Consider the following 17275-nt stretch of genomic DNA (forward strand, 5'->3'; position numbering starts at 1 on the left):
CGATCAAAAAGAGCGGGTATCCAAACCTATCAACTGCCTCTTCAAATGTTCGCCTAAATTGCAAAAATCTTAAACCGCGATGGCCTAGCCATCTAAACAAGTTTAATTCTGGATACTGCACATAATCCAGAGCTATCGGAGATACCGACAGCCAGTAAACAAATGAATGCCCCAGTAACCAAATAAATTGCGGATCAATCCGCATGCCTGAAAAAATAAATTTGAAAGAATTAATAAGGTTTCTGAATTGTTTTAAAATTAAGATAGGGTGCACATCCTGACAATGGGCTGTTTTAATGGGGGGGGAGGGGGGGGTTGGGTCGCCCCAATTTGACTTGAGGCAAAAAACACACATCCACCAGCCGGTAGCAGCCGTAATTAAAACTGGTGGTCAATAAAAAATTCCTCAAGGCCCCCAAACACTAAAGCGTGTTTGAGCGAGCGGCTAATCCTCAAAGGGGGCGCACTGCCAGATCAAGGCCTGATGTAACATCGAAACGCACCAGACCTCCATCTACCCAGTGCCCGAATAGATCCATCGGACCAACCCGCCGCAGCAGCAGCTGAAGCAGCGCCGATGCGGAAAGAGTGTGTCCCATAAATCTCCGGTGAAAGACCCAGATGCAGAATGCCCCGTTTCAACACCGAATTAAATTGGTAACGAGTCAGAGGAGACCCATCCAAATGAATGAGCCATCCCCCGGGCATATTAGGACGCAAGGTCGAATAAGCCCCTGCCACAACCAACAGACAAATCCGCCGATCCGGACAGGAACCCATACGAACCCACCGCCCCTTGCCGACTACATCAGTCTTGGATCGTTGCACTCTGCACCATAAACCGTCGGGGGCAACGACGACATGGTTTGCCTGCATAGGTGACGCGGATGACCGAGAAGGTGCCACCAGTTCACCTACCCTGAACGCCCCATGATAGGCCATGACAAAGGCCATAGCAAACAGTTTGGCCTCATACTTTGATGTGCAAACTGTTTTCAAGGCACGTACCAACCTTCCCAAAAGAAGACCATCAATGGGTCGTCGCCTATCGGGGATGGGTGGTTCTAATCTAGCCCAGCCCTTAAGCATCCTTTGCAGGAAAAAGGACTTGGTAATGTCCCTTTTTCCTTTCAAACGCAGAAAGTAAGAAATGCCAGCTAGGGCCTTTCCCACGGCGCCGCGCGACTTCCCGGCTACATAGAAACGCCAAGCAAAGGCAAGAATTAATGATTTTAAACTCTTACCTCGGTACTTGTTTCCTAGCAGGGCGCCCACGATTTTGATCGTGGGCATCGTTAGTAAATAAAAAATCGCGTCGGTCGCGTGCTGACAAAAAATCGCATGCGATGCGACCGACGCGATTACCGCGATTTTACAAAGGGAACAATGTTAAATGGCCCACAGACCCCAAATACCCACTCTGAAGTGTGAAATGCCACCCACCCCAATTGTTAACGCCACCCCACGATCAACGTCAACCTGAAGCGTGCCCACGAGGGGCAGCGGTACGCGTCCTCCGACCTTTTCATACCCCTACTATCCACTAGGGCGTGGAGTGAGAATAGAATAGTGTGGCGAGCGCAGCGGACACCTGTGAAGCCCGCAAGGGGATGTGGATACCTGTGAAGGTATCCGCGTCCCCTCGCCACGCTTCGGGCTCACTATTCTATTCTCACTCCACGCCCTAGTGGATAGTAGGGGTATGAAAAGGTCAGAGGACGCGTACCGCCGCCCCTCGCGGGCTCGCTGCGCTCGCCACGCTTCGGGTTGACGTTGATCGTGGAGTGGCATTAACAATTGGGGGGGGGGGCATTTAACATTGTTCCCTATGTGAAATCGGGTCAATTGGGACATTTAACATTGTTCCCTATGTGAAATCGGGTCAATTGGGACATTTAACATTGTTCCCTATGGGAAATCGCGGTAATCGCGTCGGTCGCATCGCATGTCATTATAATGTACATGCGATGCCCGCGATGGGCGCCCTGATAGGAAACAAGTACCCTTACCTCTGTTGCCACTTTCCCTTAAGAACTGGCTCCAACTCTGCCACGCCGTCAAATAAGCGGCAAACGTAGCCGGTGCTAAAGAGCTATGAGCTAGCCCCTCCATTCCGGGTGAATTACCTGCCATACATAAAAGGGGCAATTGTCACCCGTTAGCTGTGCAATAGGTGCCAGGCGTCTAAAACGCTGCCATTCAAAGCACGAAAGGGCATCGGCTATCGCCGGGAACGTGTTTGGCTCTCAAAGTAATATTGTTCACCAAACACGTTAGCACAATCTGCGCAATGACCCTGAGAACCTCTAAGGAAGTTGATTTTTGTCTATTAATAGCATAAACAACACCTAGGTTGTCACACCAAAAAAACACTTCCTTATTTTTTAAGTCATCATGCCAAAGCTCCACTGCAACCATGATGGGAAACACTTCTAGTAGAAGCATATTCCTCGTCAACCCTTTTTCGATCCAGTCTGCAGGCCAAGGTTCCGCACACCACCTACCGGCAAAGAAAGCGCCAAAGCCAGTGGCACCCGCTGCGTCGGTATATAGCTCCAGAACAGAATTATGAATGGGAGCCTCCTGCCATATGCGGATACCATTAAACTGGGACAAAAAGGCATCCCAAATCCTAAGGTCACGCCGCATTTCGCTTGCAAGCCTCAGGAAATGGTGAGGTCTCCTTATTCCCACAGTAGCCCTTTCTAATTTCCTCATGAAAATCCTACCCATGGGTATCACTCGGCAGGCGAAATTAAACAAACCCAGCAAAGATTGGGCCTGCTTAAGCGTTAGTTTCCCTGCTGCGAGGACAAACAAGATTTCATCGTGCAAACGATTAATCTTGTCTGTTGGTAGTCTACATTGGCCCCGTGCTGTATCGACCTCAATACCCAGGAAAGTTAAGACTGTTGTTGGGCCCTCAGTTTTATCGTTAGCTATCGGTACCCCAAATGATTTAAAAAGTGTCTGGGCACTAACCAATAGAGCTAAACAGCTACCTGAGTTTGATGGACCCATGAGTAGGAAATCATCTAAATAATGCGCTATTCCGGGCTCCCCAGAAACCTCATGCAAACACCATTGCAAAAAGGTGCTGAATCGCTCAAAATAGGCGCAGGAAGTGGAACACCCCATAGGAAGGCATCTATCCACATAGAACCCATCGTCTAATTTAAAACCCATGTATTTAAAGGCAGATGGGTGCAGAGGTAATAACCTAAAGGCCGATTCAACATCTATCTTGCACAGCAAGGCCCCTTCACCAAAAGACCTGACTAATGCAATGGCTTCGTCAAAAGACTGATAAACCACTCTACATAATTCATCAGGGATAGCATCATTGACTGATGCACCTTTTGGGCTGGATAGATGTTGAATTAGCCTAAATTTTCCCTCTGCTTTCTTGGGGACTACTCCTACCGGAGACAGGATCATGCCCCGGATAGGAGGCTCTCTAAAAGGACCCACCATCCGTCCCAAATTTACCTCAGCAATAACCTTCTCCTTAATAATCAAAGGAAACTGATATGTCGAACGCAAATTCCTAACGGATCCCTGACTAATGTTACCCGATATTGGCAAGGCAAACCCCCCCGAGAATCCAGTTTTAATGAATTCCGCCTCCTCCCTAAAGGGGTATTTACCCAACCATGGTAACATCGCCTGCAGCTGGATAGGAGATGGAGCTTTATGCATGACTAGGTTCCGCTGGACCGCGGATTTGTTTGTTGCCTGAAGCTCCACCCGGTCCCTGCGCAGGCCTGCTGCATTCTCTAATGGGATGGTTGCCCCCACATCTGATACAGGAGTGACGAAAACGACACTTCTGGCCCAGTGTACAAGTATTATTGTTGTAGGCAAAGCACTTCCCGTGACCCACCCGAGTTGTACGACCCCCCCGTAGGCTGCCCACCTTGCTTCTTATTCCAATGCTTTGCAGAAGCATCGCCCACTGGCACGGCAGAATTTGTGACCTTAACATAAAGTTCAATGTCCTTTATGTCATACACCTCCTTTCCATGTTGTTTACGCCTGAACTCCTCATCATACGTGCGCCATCCATAGCGGCGGTATGATGTGTACAAATTATGAATTAGATACTGATAGCGTATCAAATGCATATATTCGTCAGGCCTAGATTCCATGTAACATGTAACAGGCCGCGAACACCAGCATTCCTCGCACCCAGTTATTAAATGTCATTAGTGCTTCCTCACTTTCTGTCCCTTTTTTCCGTGTGGCAATTAGCGCCTTCTGACTTTTACTAGTAAGAGTAAATATGTTCACATATTTGCCCTTTCTAATCCTGTCCCGCATTCTTGGTCGCAAACCCCGCATTACGGCGGTATTTGCACATTGGACTGAGTCGGATTCAATTGTTAACACTGAATACTCGCTGGGAGACCTCCTAGTTTGTCTCCTCTTTCTTCTGGACCGCCGCACCCCGTCATCCGACGAGGAGGGTGATTCCGAAGAAGTAGAGGCTAAAGAACTAATCGAGTGTCTATGCCTACGCTTCTTCCCTGAACGCTTACTGCGCTTAGACTTTTTCTGCCTCCCCCCGCCCGATGAGCTAGTTCCATCGGTGTCAGAGTTACCCATACCTGACCCGCATGAATTAACCCAATCAGGGTCAGAAGGCAGCTCACCACCGGAATGTGTAGATCCTCCCGACCTGCTGCCTTCGCCTCGTCGACGTCTCGTTGCTGACCGGTCCATGACTCCCGAAGTGCCTGCTACTGCGGGCACAAAAGGGACATCTGTCTCACCAATAGAGTCATTCACGGTAGCTGACCCTGACGAACTATTGCCGGCGATACCCAGAGCAGAGGAAAGAGCCGGCACCATGACCTGTGTCATTGTTGTAGCGTCTAATGGACGCTGACCACCAGCACCCTGTCCACCTGGTCCGGTGGTTAACGGGGCACTATAGCGGACACCACAGCTGCACAAATCGTGGATAGCGAGGCCATATTACCCGTGGAGGGACCTCCCCGTACCACCTCTGCATAAGTACGGTGTGACCCAGAACCATTACCTCTGCCCCCAGTTGGGACCAATGCCAGGACATTTTCATCCACTATGGACCCAGAGGATGAGCCCCCATCCTCTGTCCCAGATGCAACAGCATTATACTGCTGCGCCCTCCTATTTCTTCTTCTGATCCTGGCATTGACCCCACCTGCAGCAGGCTCATTCACATTCCCTACATTATGCTGGGGAGTTATGTCATTCTCCCCAGCATTGAAATCATCACTATCAGGGGACACCTCGCGCAGACCTTCCCCCCCTAGCAGCAGCAGGGCGACTACCCTGCCGCTGTCCTCTGCCAGCGCACGCAGGAACCCTCACTGTTCCTGCTGCTGACAAGCCCCGACGGGAGGCGCAACGCTGTTGCTGCGCTGCTCCTGCCCACCCGTCCGAGGCCCCCGCCGACCTTTGACCCCCGCCCGCCTGACGCAAACGACCAGCGCCTGGCGGGTGGGGCAGAGACATCCGCGAGCTGACTGAGCATCAGCCGCGGACGTCATCCTCCTTCCACGGCGCCCGCGAGTTGACTGAGGATCAACTGCGGGCGCCATTGTCCCTGCGCGATGCCCGTTAGCCGACCGAGTGTCGGCCTCAGGGGACATCACCCCCTCACGATGCCCGCGCGCTGACTGGGCATGAGCTGCGGGAGTCAGGACTCCCCTAACAGGTGCAGCGGGGGAGCCAGACAGGCCCCTCACCGCATCCCTACCTGGCGGCCGAGTGCGCACACGGGCGGGAGCAGTGGAAGAGCTGGGACCCACTGGCTCCCGTGCCCTTGATCTCCCTCTCGCCCCAGGGGTCGACGGCAGCCCTGCTCCCTGCAAGAAGCGAGCAGGAACACCAGCCTCCCTCCTCGGCCTCACAGCAGACATTATTAGAATAAAGAAGGTAAAAACAGAAAAAGAGCTAAGATAGCCAGGAGATGACAAGGAAGGATAGGAAATAGATGAGGTAGGTTCTAAGTATGGAAAGAATAAGAAAAGAAAGAGTAGATAATGAAAAGACAGGCTATAAATCTCTGTGTTCAAAACTACAGTACTTATCAGTCCAACGTTTGAAATCAAAGAGGCAGAATATTCCAGAATCTCCCATGATCCTAACCTTAATCCCAGCCCACTACAATTCCTAACCAATGACAGCCTGATATACATCAGCCAATCCGTCTTTCAGAAAAACAAAACACCCCATCCCCTGTTGCCGAGTGCTAAGGGAATACATTTATGCATAGGCCATAAAACTTATGTCACTTCATGCACACAAGGTGCACTCCATGATCTTTCTTTATAAATAAATTGTAAAGTGGAATATTTAGCAGTATGATAATTGTTGTAATACGCTAGAAGTTCATGTATACAAACCATATAATTGAATTGGAATACAAAAAAAAAAACACATTACAATAGGTCCCCTAACCTACGTGCTGGCAGCATTGTTTCATCAATTCTACTTGTGTCTGTTTTTTTTTTTAATTGCATGACCAAATGACCCTGTTGTGTACATACACTGAATAGAATTTGAAATATAAGTTATCATACCTTTAAGTTGGCAACAAGGATGCCAGCGGGAAATTCTTCCGGGCCTTTTAGAAATGTCAAGATAATTACACCAGGAGAAATGCTTATTCTTTACAAATTGAAATCTGGGGAGATTAAATCAAACATCTTAATTAGTATACATTGATCATAGCGCTATTTGTCAACTCTGTTGCCAGTAATGAGGAACCCTCAGATGTATAATGAACGGGGACAAAGAAGGAGTAAGATATCTGGCTGAATGAGAAAGCAGACCTTGTCCTTAAATAATATATATTTAACCCTATTTATGTTTAGGGGCTGTAAAGTGATTAAGGATCTGGCAGGGAGAGGATGGTTCTCTATAAGACTGTGTTAATTCCTTAATGACTAAGCCAGGCTTAGAGATATTTGGAAAAGGAAACAGCTATAACTGGCATATGAGTGGAAGCAGTTTGCCATCCTAAATTCTTAAACAGCTTTAACACCAGGGGCTGGCTGGCCACTGTCAGCCTGGGGTGGATGAGAAGCATGCGGCCCCAGCTTTTGTAACAGCAAACTGCATTAGATAAATGAGTGTATCTCTTGCAGACGTGATTGGGGTGACCGTAAGGTCAATGACAATATTAAACATTATCAGAATCACAAAAGTCCTTATCGATACATCTCACTTGATCACAGGGGTTAATTTAGCGGTCAGGCCGCCCCTAGGCACTATATTTTTGGATGCCCCCCTATTTAACCGAAGGTGCAACGTAGCGGTGCATAATACAATACTGCACACATTGCAGAGGGGGTATTAGGCTGGCTCTAAGGGAGCAACACTATGGGGAGGGTGGTATGGGGCTAAATATAGGGGTGCACACTACAGGGGGGTGAAAGCTGGCTACAGGGGAGCATACAATGGGGAGAGGGGTATGGGGATGATTATAGGTGTGCACACTATGGGAAGGGGTGGAAGCTGGCACAGGAGAGCACACAATGGAGAGGGGGTATGGGAGATGAATATAGGTGTGCACACTATGGGAAGGGGTGGAAGCTGGCTAAAGGGGAGCACACAATGGGGAGGGGGTATGGGGAAGAATATAGGTGTGCACACTATGGGAAGGGGTGGAAGCTGGCACAGGAGAGCACACAACGGAGAGGGGGATATGGGAGATGATTATAGGTGTGCATCCTATGGGAAGGGGTGGAAGCTGGCACAGGAGAGCACACAACGGAGAGGGGGATATGGGAGATGATTATAGGTGTGCATCCTATGGGAAGGGGTGGAAGCTGACACAGGGAGCACACAATGGAGAGGGGGGTATGGGGGAAGAATATAGGTGTGCACACTATGGGAAGGGGTGGAAGCTGGCACAAGGGAGCACACAATGGGGAGGGGGGTATGGGACTGGCTACAAGGTAGCACACTACAGTGGAGTGGTATGGAGGCAGGTTGGGGATATCTTGCTTACCTTGGCATAGAACATGTGCCCGGGGCATCAGCTGTTACTGGGCGCAACAACAAGGTAGGAGGGCCAGGTTGTGGCTGACATGGTTCATGGTGTCTCACTCTCTTCATGCTGCTGGTGCTCCGCTGCCTGTCATAATGTAACAGGCGCAGGCAGCTGAAGCTACAGATGACATCAGCAGCAGCAGTAGAGTCCCTTATACACATTATTCCACAAAGTAGTGTCCCTTATACATGTTATGACACATAGGGGATATTTACTGAGAATACGAACTACGATTTATCGTATTTGTATTCGCAATACGAATGAATATGAATGCATACGGCTGTTTTAACCATATGCAAATTCGTATTCCGGAGGGGAATTACGACTGCTTTGTTTTTTACGATGGCGCATTAATTAATATTTAGCGGCCGTATATATGGACGCTAATACAAATTCGTATAGGCAGCCTGCACGGATCAGTCAGATCCGTGCAGGCTGAAGCGTGTTAAAAAAATAAAAAAATTATAAAAAAAAAAATGGCCTGGGGTCCTTCCCCACCGCCGTAACCAGCCCCAGGCTCAAAGAGCTGATCCTGGTTGTAAAAAATCAGGGAACAATTGACATAGGGTCCCCTTTTTATTTACAACCAGTACCAGGCTAAAGGGCCGGTCCTGGTTCCCAAAATACAGGGGATAAAATTACTAGGTGTCCCCTGTATTTTAAGAACCAGCACCAGGCCCAACTGGCCAGGAGGGTAATGCCACAGCTGGGGGAGACTTAACCCCCTGACCGGTCAGCATGGACAGGGGTCCTTGGGAAGTGGGGACCCCCCAAAGAAGGGCCCCCCCCTCCAGAACTTACCTGCCGATGCTGAAGCCTAGGCTGTCCTGATGCCCATGGGTGGTGGGCATCGAGATGATGAAAGGTGTAAAAAATAGAAAAACTATTGGGTTTTACTGTGGAACTATGCCCCTTATTCTGATCTAATTTCAGTACAAATTTGTTTGGAAAATGGGCAAAACCATGTGCACTGCAGGTGGGGCAGATGTAACATGTGCAGAGAGAGTTAAATTTGGGTGGGGTGTGTTGAAACTGAAATCTAAATTGCAGTGTAAAAATAATGCAGCCAGTATTTACCCTGCACAGAAACAAAATAACTCACACAAATCTAACTCTCTTTTCACATGTTACATCTGCCCCACCTGCAGTGCACATGGTCTTGCCCATTTGCAAAACAAATTTGTACTGCTATCAGATCTGAATAAAGGCCTATGAACACATAATGGGACTTGGAGAAGCATAAGTCCCAGCATTCGGCACATTAATTAATATGGCCGCTTAGTAAATTAGGAATCACCATTCTTTTGAATGGTGATTCCTACGTGTATTCTATTGATGGCGTATCGATTTGTATTTGTATTTACAAATACGAATGTGCCATCAATACAAATATGAATTTACGTATTTTCAGGATAGTAAATCCTGAAAATACATGTACGCATAAAACATTTGTAGTTTACTACACAAATACAATTTTTTTATATGATTTTAGCTTAGTAAATTTTCCCCATAGTGCCTTTAAGACACTTTACAGCACAGTAGAGATGCTCACAAAGGACAGGAGGCCGAGAGACAGATGGAAGATACTGGTGAGCTTTTTCCCTTAGAAACTCTGGTTGGAGCCACTTGCACACTAGATGCAGGAGATCAAACATCTGGGAGCAGGGAGGTTTATTTTTTTTCAAACTGCCAATCATGAGGATTGTCAACCTCTTACGAGTTCCCCATGTACTGATAACACCAAAACAGCGGGTGGGGTGATGTACATACATGGGGACACCAAGGCTTATCCCATTGCCATGGTGTCTATGGCGACTGGCTCTGGAACTCAGACACATAAGGTTGGTGTGGTAAAAGCCTTGTTGCATTCCTTAGTTATTGGACAGGATATTCCATTGTTCTTGGAGATGTGGACTCGGGGCCAATCGTAATTATTGCCATGATGTTTCTTGTCCTCAGTCTCTCAGTCAAGTTCCCTTACCTGAGAATGAGTCTCCTGATGCTGTAGGGGTGACCACAGATGAAAATGACAGTTTTCACTTAGCGGTTTTGGCAGGAGATGAGGATGAGCTGTCTATCCATGAGAAGAATTTCCCTGACTTGGAAGTATCACAGGATCATTTCGGAACTGCTCAGTTGCGAGACCTCACCCTGAAAGGTGCATATGAAAATGTAGGTGTTTTGAATTGGGTTCCTCAAGAGCCAAATGCTGTTAATAATGATTTGCTGTATCGGGTCAGGTACAAGGTGAATTAGTGGAACAATTATTGGTGCCAGAGTCCCACTCAGATATTGACAAAGTTACCATAGGTGAAGCTCTCTCAAAGTCCCAAAAACAGGAGACCAGGAAGTTTTTGCAGCGTAAAAAGGATATCTTCTCTGACCTTCCAGGAACTACTGATGTAATTCAGCACACAATGTCAAGGTAAATGTTAAGCCATAAAGAATACCTAAGGCCCAGAGACAAGTTGTCTCTGAAGAGGTTAAAAGAATGTTAGCTTTGAGGGTTATTGAGGAGTCTGAGTGGGTAGTTCAGCCCCATAGTGTTAGTCCCAAAGCCAAATGGGACCTGGCGATTTTATAATGACCTCCGCAGGCTGAATGAATGCTCCAAATGTGATTCCTACCCAATGCCTAGAGTTGATGAGTTGATTGAAAGGTTAGGGCCAGCAAGGTACATTAGCATTCTAGACCTCACTAAAGGCTACTGGTAAATTCCCTTGTCTGTGGGGGCAAAGGAGAAAACTACCTTCTCAACCCCAGATGGCCTCTTTCAGTATATAAGGATGCCATTTGGGTAATAAGGTGCGCCAGCTACATTTCAGAGGGCAATGTACAAGATTTTAAACCCCCACAAAAAGTATACAGCTGCCTACCTAGATGATATTGTGGTCTTTACCATCTGAGTAAGGTCCAGGCCATTCTTCATTCTCTTAGGAAAAGCGGGGTTTACTGCTAATCCTGAAAGGGCTAGAGGAGGCCCGATATTTGGGGTACATTGTAGGGAAAGGTATGATCAGACCCCAGGTAAACAAAGTTGAGGCAATACAGAGTTGGCCACAGCCCCTCACTAGGGCTCTTATTGAGTTCTAATCGCAGTACAAATTTGTTCTCTAAATGGGCAAAACCATGTGCACTGCAGGTGGGGCAGATGTAACATGTACAGCAAAAGTTAGATATGTGTGAGTTATTTTGTTTCTGTGCAGGTTAAACTCACCATCGGTATCACCAGGCCCACACTTTAGAAACTGAACACACTTAACCATAACTTAACCTTAACTTAACTAACTTAATCTAAAATAAAGACACAGACACAAATTTCTGGCATTTCAAATGACTGTCAAAATTTATTTTGACAAATTAACTATGACTATAAAAGGTGGTGGCACTAAAGAACAGTCACTAGAGGAAAAGTGGGGTTAAAGATCACTATGCATAAACACATCACTGGTGATCACTCTACGTGGTCAAACCAACCAGGCAGGTGGTGTGTCCATCCCCCATGCAGAAGCATGGCCCATGACAATTGATGTCAAGGGAGAGTGCACCCCATTATCTACACACACACACACACACAGAGTTCTTAAAGAATGACCGTTCTTTACCGCCGCCAAAGAAGAAAATAGGGAAAAGGTGAGAGGGGCTTCTCAGGACAGATGCAGATCACTCTAGCACGTGATCATTCCTAACCTTTGTAAACCCTCCCCCCTGCACTGATAGGCCTTATGCCCACCTCATTACCACAACACATGACTAGCTACTAAAGTGCAGCCTGCAGGAACCCATCAGTGGTTTATGTTTACCTCACTGCTTAATCAGCATTCTGCGTTTCTTACTGGCTGCATTATTTTTACAATGAAATTTGGATTTCAGTTTCAACACACCCCACCCAAATTTAGCTCTCTCTGCATGTGTTACATCTGTCCCACCTGCAGTGCACATGGTTTTTCCCATATTGAGAACAAATTTGTACTGCAATCAGATCTGAATAAGGGCCTAAGAAACAAGTAAGGGCCAGTGGTGTAGCTAAGTTTTGGGCGCCCCCGCGCCGTCAGGGGGGCGCCCGCCACCCCGCCAAGAACCCGCCGCCCATGCAAACCCCCCCCAATCCCCCGCAGCCTTACCTATTGCGCTGGTCCCGGCGGCTCCGTTCTTCTGCTGAGGACCACCACAAAATGGCCGCCCCCATACAGCAGACATTTTCAGAGAACTGTCTGCTATATGGGGGCGGACATTTTGTGGTGGTCCTCAACAGAAGAACGGAGCCGCCGGGACCAGCGAGATAGGTAAGTCTGTGGGGGATTGGGGGGGGGTGTAACTATAGCACCGCAGCCCCCAGCGCCCCCACATGCACATCGCCCCCCGCGGTGACGGGGGCTGAGGAGCTATAGTTGCGCCCCTGGTAAGGGCATTCCTGGCGATTGTTGGTTATTACCGCAGGGTTGTTCCAAAGTTTGCCTCCATTGCGGCACCGCTAAAAAAACTAAAATGTTGAAAGTCAGCAGGAAAATTGTTTGATTGCAGGTATGTGCCACTGAGACTGCTGATGCCAGTTGAAGTGGATGATACGATCCAGGGTTTAGGTAGAGTGACCAACTCATCCCTTTAATCCAGGACACATATTAATTACACAGGTTCTGTGGCTGGCTTTCACCTGGTTTTAAACTGCCACACTTTAAGGGGGGTATTCAATCATTGTCGTGCACCCACAGCCATCTCCCGACGGGGGAGATGGCTGCGGGGCCCAATTCAATGCTGTCTTCCCCAACAGCATTGAACAGGGTTTCACCGCAGAACGAGCCCGACATCACAAGCTGTTGGGCTCGTTCTGCCGAGAAAAGCTGGAAATAGGCGAGCTCCTGGCCGGAGCTCATCTATTTCCGTCATCAACTCGCGGCCACGCCCCCTTCTCGCCGCTCGGCGGCTGGGACATTGAATCCCGACTGCCGAGCTCCGGGCAAGCTGACCGAGAACGGGACAGGGGCACGGCTGTCGAGCTTGCTCGACAGCCATTCCTCTAACATTGAATACCCCCCTAAGACTCCATTTCACCTGGTTTTAAACTGCCACAGAACATGTGTAATTAATATGTGTCCCGGATTAAAGGGATGATTTGGTCACCCTAGGTTTAGGTATGCTTGTAGGGATTTGGTACTAGGCCATTCCCATACTACACACCAGGTTACTCATCTCCTGAGCTGGGAGTTCAGGTGCAGTTCTGGAGATGAGGAAAGAGGGTCTCTCTAAGCTTTGGCGAAGAGGACCCACCGTTCCCTATTTTCCCCTCTTCGGCCTTATGGTTGAGAGGGGTTAGGGGAAAAATGGGGCCCGTCTCCTTCGGGAGATAAGCCCATTCGATCGCACGGCCCCCTTTGCACGTGTTTAGGCACAGCACTGGTGGTAGGGAGCACACCTCGGGCTCCTGAGTTTCTTCAAACTCTGGAGATGATTAATAGGGGAAGCTGCCTGTGAGCAGTGTTGGTATTGTGTGTCTTAAAGAAGGCAAGCTAGAGAGAGCTGCTGCTGCTAGTATCTGTCTGGGACCTGCCAATACAGAGACAAGGTGCGTGCCTTGGTCTATGCCTGCCTGTTATTAAGCTAAAAGAGCAGAGTTTTTATGTTCAAGTTGAATGGGACTAAGTTTACCTATTGCTGCTGAAGAAAAGCCTGTTTTGTTTTGGACTTAATGTGCTGCTGACAAGCCTCCTGTTAATTTGCTTATTAATAAAACCCTGTCTTGCTGCAACCTATTTCGTTTGGGCCTACCTCTCTTGGAGCCAAGATCTCACACCAGCTAATGAGATATCCAGTGCAGGTGGGCTGCTGCACATGAAACCCAGTCCAGCTTCGTAACAAAACCACCAGCAGCAGCAGCACACCTGACAGACCATATGGTGTCGACCTATTGACCTAGACCCTGCCGGCTTTTTGATCAATGCCATTTGCTTGGCTTGTAGTACTGTATATTATTGCTTCCACACCCAAAATTATTCCAGACACACCTGCGTTGGCCGGACTCTGGACTGCACACACTCAATGCCACACTACCACACCATCAGTAACGCCCCCCCCCCCCCCCCCTCCACCATGTCACTCAGACTGCGATTACATTTTTTCTGGATGCAAATACAGTTTGATAAGCCATGCGCAGTATGATGGTGTGATCGTGTTATTGTGGACCCATACACTATCACATTATCGGCATTCTGTAATGCCAACATCCCTAGTGGGTCACAGGCGTGTGACAGCCGACCTGGGTGACTTGCTCTCTTGCTTCTTGGGGTCCAGAAATATCACTCAAATTCATGTCAATCATACCAGGAGAGCAGTTATGGCTTGTGCTTCATCATTCCATGCAATGTCAGTCTGTATAATTAAATTGCGCAGTCTTTCTATACAGCAGGGATAGCACTTTAATGCATAATAATAAGGCAAATGTCTTGAAGAACAGTTTAGAAGACTGAACTCATCTCCACTTGCCGGCTGCCCCTAATCTGATCTCTCCAGTCAATGTTTTATAGCAACAATTACAGTCTACAATATATCTTCTGTTGTCCGGATCAATATACATTCTCCCAATCAATGTAATTACGGCACATGACGAGGAACCACCAAGCAGATGGATCTTAATGCAGAGAGACCTTATTTTAAGGCTTTCTCATGCCACTGTGCAAGCAATGCGTTCTTTTCAGCACTAATGTATAAGTACTAATAGCAATGTCATTTATTTTCCAGTGTTGTCTTCGTTCTGTAGAAAATCACCTCTTTATGAATTCATATCTTGTGGGTTTATCTCCTAAAGTGCAGAGACCATTTTACATTGTTAGCAAACGTTCAAGTTAATGGCCGATAACAATCGCTAATGGCAATCACAGTACAGTGATCAAACCTCCTGGAGTTTGCAGTATTCTAAGAGGAATTAATATGATATTGAGAAATAACAAGAATCCATTAGGGAATATGGGGCTCTGCAGACGTGCACACAGAAAGTCTTCTTGTTCAGTAGTATTTTTAGAATTAACGTGACATTATGCCATGCACATATTTTGTGATGCGATATAGTCTTATTACCTCTGTATCAGCTATTCTTAATGAGGATTATTTTATTACCTTTTGCAGCTTACACCTAAATGATATTTGCCTATTCCGACATTTCGGAACAACAAAATGTTCGTACTGTCCTCTCTGTGAGCTCAATATTGCTGACGTTGCGTGCAAGGCTTAAAGTGGTCCTGGAGAGGTGGTGGAACTCATTTTGCTCAGCCACCTAATTCATCCCCCTCGTTAGGCAGTGCCAGGGCCAATGATAGGGTTTTTGGCACCCCCCTGCAAACTATAAATGACTATACAGGACCAAGATGGAGGGTGAAATAGTTCCACCTCACCATTACATTCCCCCCACACACACTATAACGCCTAGATGCCTGTCAATCATCAGCGACCTCCTCCATTGTCTGTACATGCAGGATTATGGAGGACATCACAAGTGAGGGCTATGCCGGGGAATGCAGCATGACCCCTGCTCAGTCAACGATGGATCCCAATGGTGACGATGTTGCTGAGTAGACACATCATGCAATGTCTACCCAGCATTATTCTGGAGGACCAGGACCAGGAATAGTAGGCAGTTGTCCTGCATTCTGTCTGCTTCCTCATCAGGGTGGTGTAACATGAACCAGCAAACAGAGGGGCTACAGGAAGGAGGCGGGACTAAAAAACAGACTGACTTGAATATTCTTGTATTTCTAAGATGTATTAATTATTTGTTAGTTTCAATTTAAGTCTATACTCAAGGACGCACCACAGTGTTTGTTGAAACTGGGTAAAGTACTAAACATACAATTCTGGCATACCAGACTTTAAGAGCCTGATTCAAGGGTGGATGCAGATAAAGCCAATTGGTTGCAACTTTTGTGTTCAAATTTGCAAGGACGGAGACTCCCACTATGTGTATCTGTAGTAGTTGTAATACTGCCTGTTTCATCCGTGATAGTTGCCAGTGTCCCTATCTTGTACCCAGTATCGGCAAGCTGGTGAGGGACACCTTCTTGTCTCCTGAGGTGGTGCAGCGATGCAGCACTTTTGTGTATGCGCTTGCATCTGCAAAGATCTAAGCATGTCCAATAGGGCAGCGAGCCAGTCACCACTCACAGGCCAGCAGCTAATCAGTAGCTGCCATGGCAAGCCAATTGCAGTGAACAGCATCATACTGTCGCTCCACCAACGTACTGCATCTTTTATAAGCCGCAGAGCAGGAACGCTCAGTCCGTCTGTGTAAAGGGAGCAGTGAATATCTCCTGAAGAAGGCAGGAGTTCTGGAAACTGTTGGAACAAGCCAGAAGATTGCACCAGTGGTAACAGAAGATCTGCAATGGCAGCAGAGCACTGAAAATGGTAGCTGTCAGCAAGAGACAAGAAAGAAGCTTTGGACTGGGGAAAACTGCAGTAGTAAGGAGCAAAATAGTACTGCTGATACCTATTGGACACTCTGGGCCACCATTACCTACTTATAATCCTCCCAAGCCCACCAGGGTCACCAAGAACTAGGCCTGAGGCCTAGTAAATGTAGGAGGTTGCATTCCACTTTATTAACTCTTGGGTTACACTGGGCATTAGACAAAGGTCATCCCAATGCCTAAGACAAATCTTGAGGGACTGGGCATTAGGCTCCTATTATGGTGGAGCTCCTGCGAGATAGACTGAAAGTCTGAGCCCTTTTCTGTTAAGTGAATTGGGCACCTGGCCCAATTTACTGTCTATCCCTCTAGACCAGGTTAAAGCCTGATCCTCTTCATGTATAAAGTGACTGGGCGTTAGGCCCAGATCACTAATGGTGCCACTGGTAGACCGTGGTAAAACCTAACTCTACCGCAGTCACACATGTGCAAATGGTCATAAATGGAGAGGGATCCAAAGTCTATAAAATCTATAGACATGAAAAGACTGCATTAGCTATCAGAAGACAAGTTACAAAAACAGGCAAATTATTTGCATATGAATTACCATATTTCATTCTATTTCTAATTTAATTATTATTATTATAAGGTTTATTTTTAAGGTTTAATTAGGGATCTATATACTAAGCCGTGGGGATAGATAAAGTGGACAGAGATAAAGTAGCAACTAACCAGCTTCTAACCGCCATGTTACAGGTGGATGGCTTTGCCTTGTAAATGATTGCCGCTTTAAAAATACATCTGTTCTGTTCTTGGATAAAATCTAACACCTCTA

The sequence above is a fragment of the Crinia signifera genome, chromosome 12 (assembly GCF_055691185.1).
Source record: "Crinia signifera chromosome 12, ASM5569118v1, whole genome shotgun sequence".
NCBI classification, from domain to species: Eukaryota; Metazoa; Chordata; class Amphibia; order Anura; family Myobatrachidae; genus Crinia; species Crinia signifera.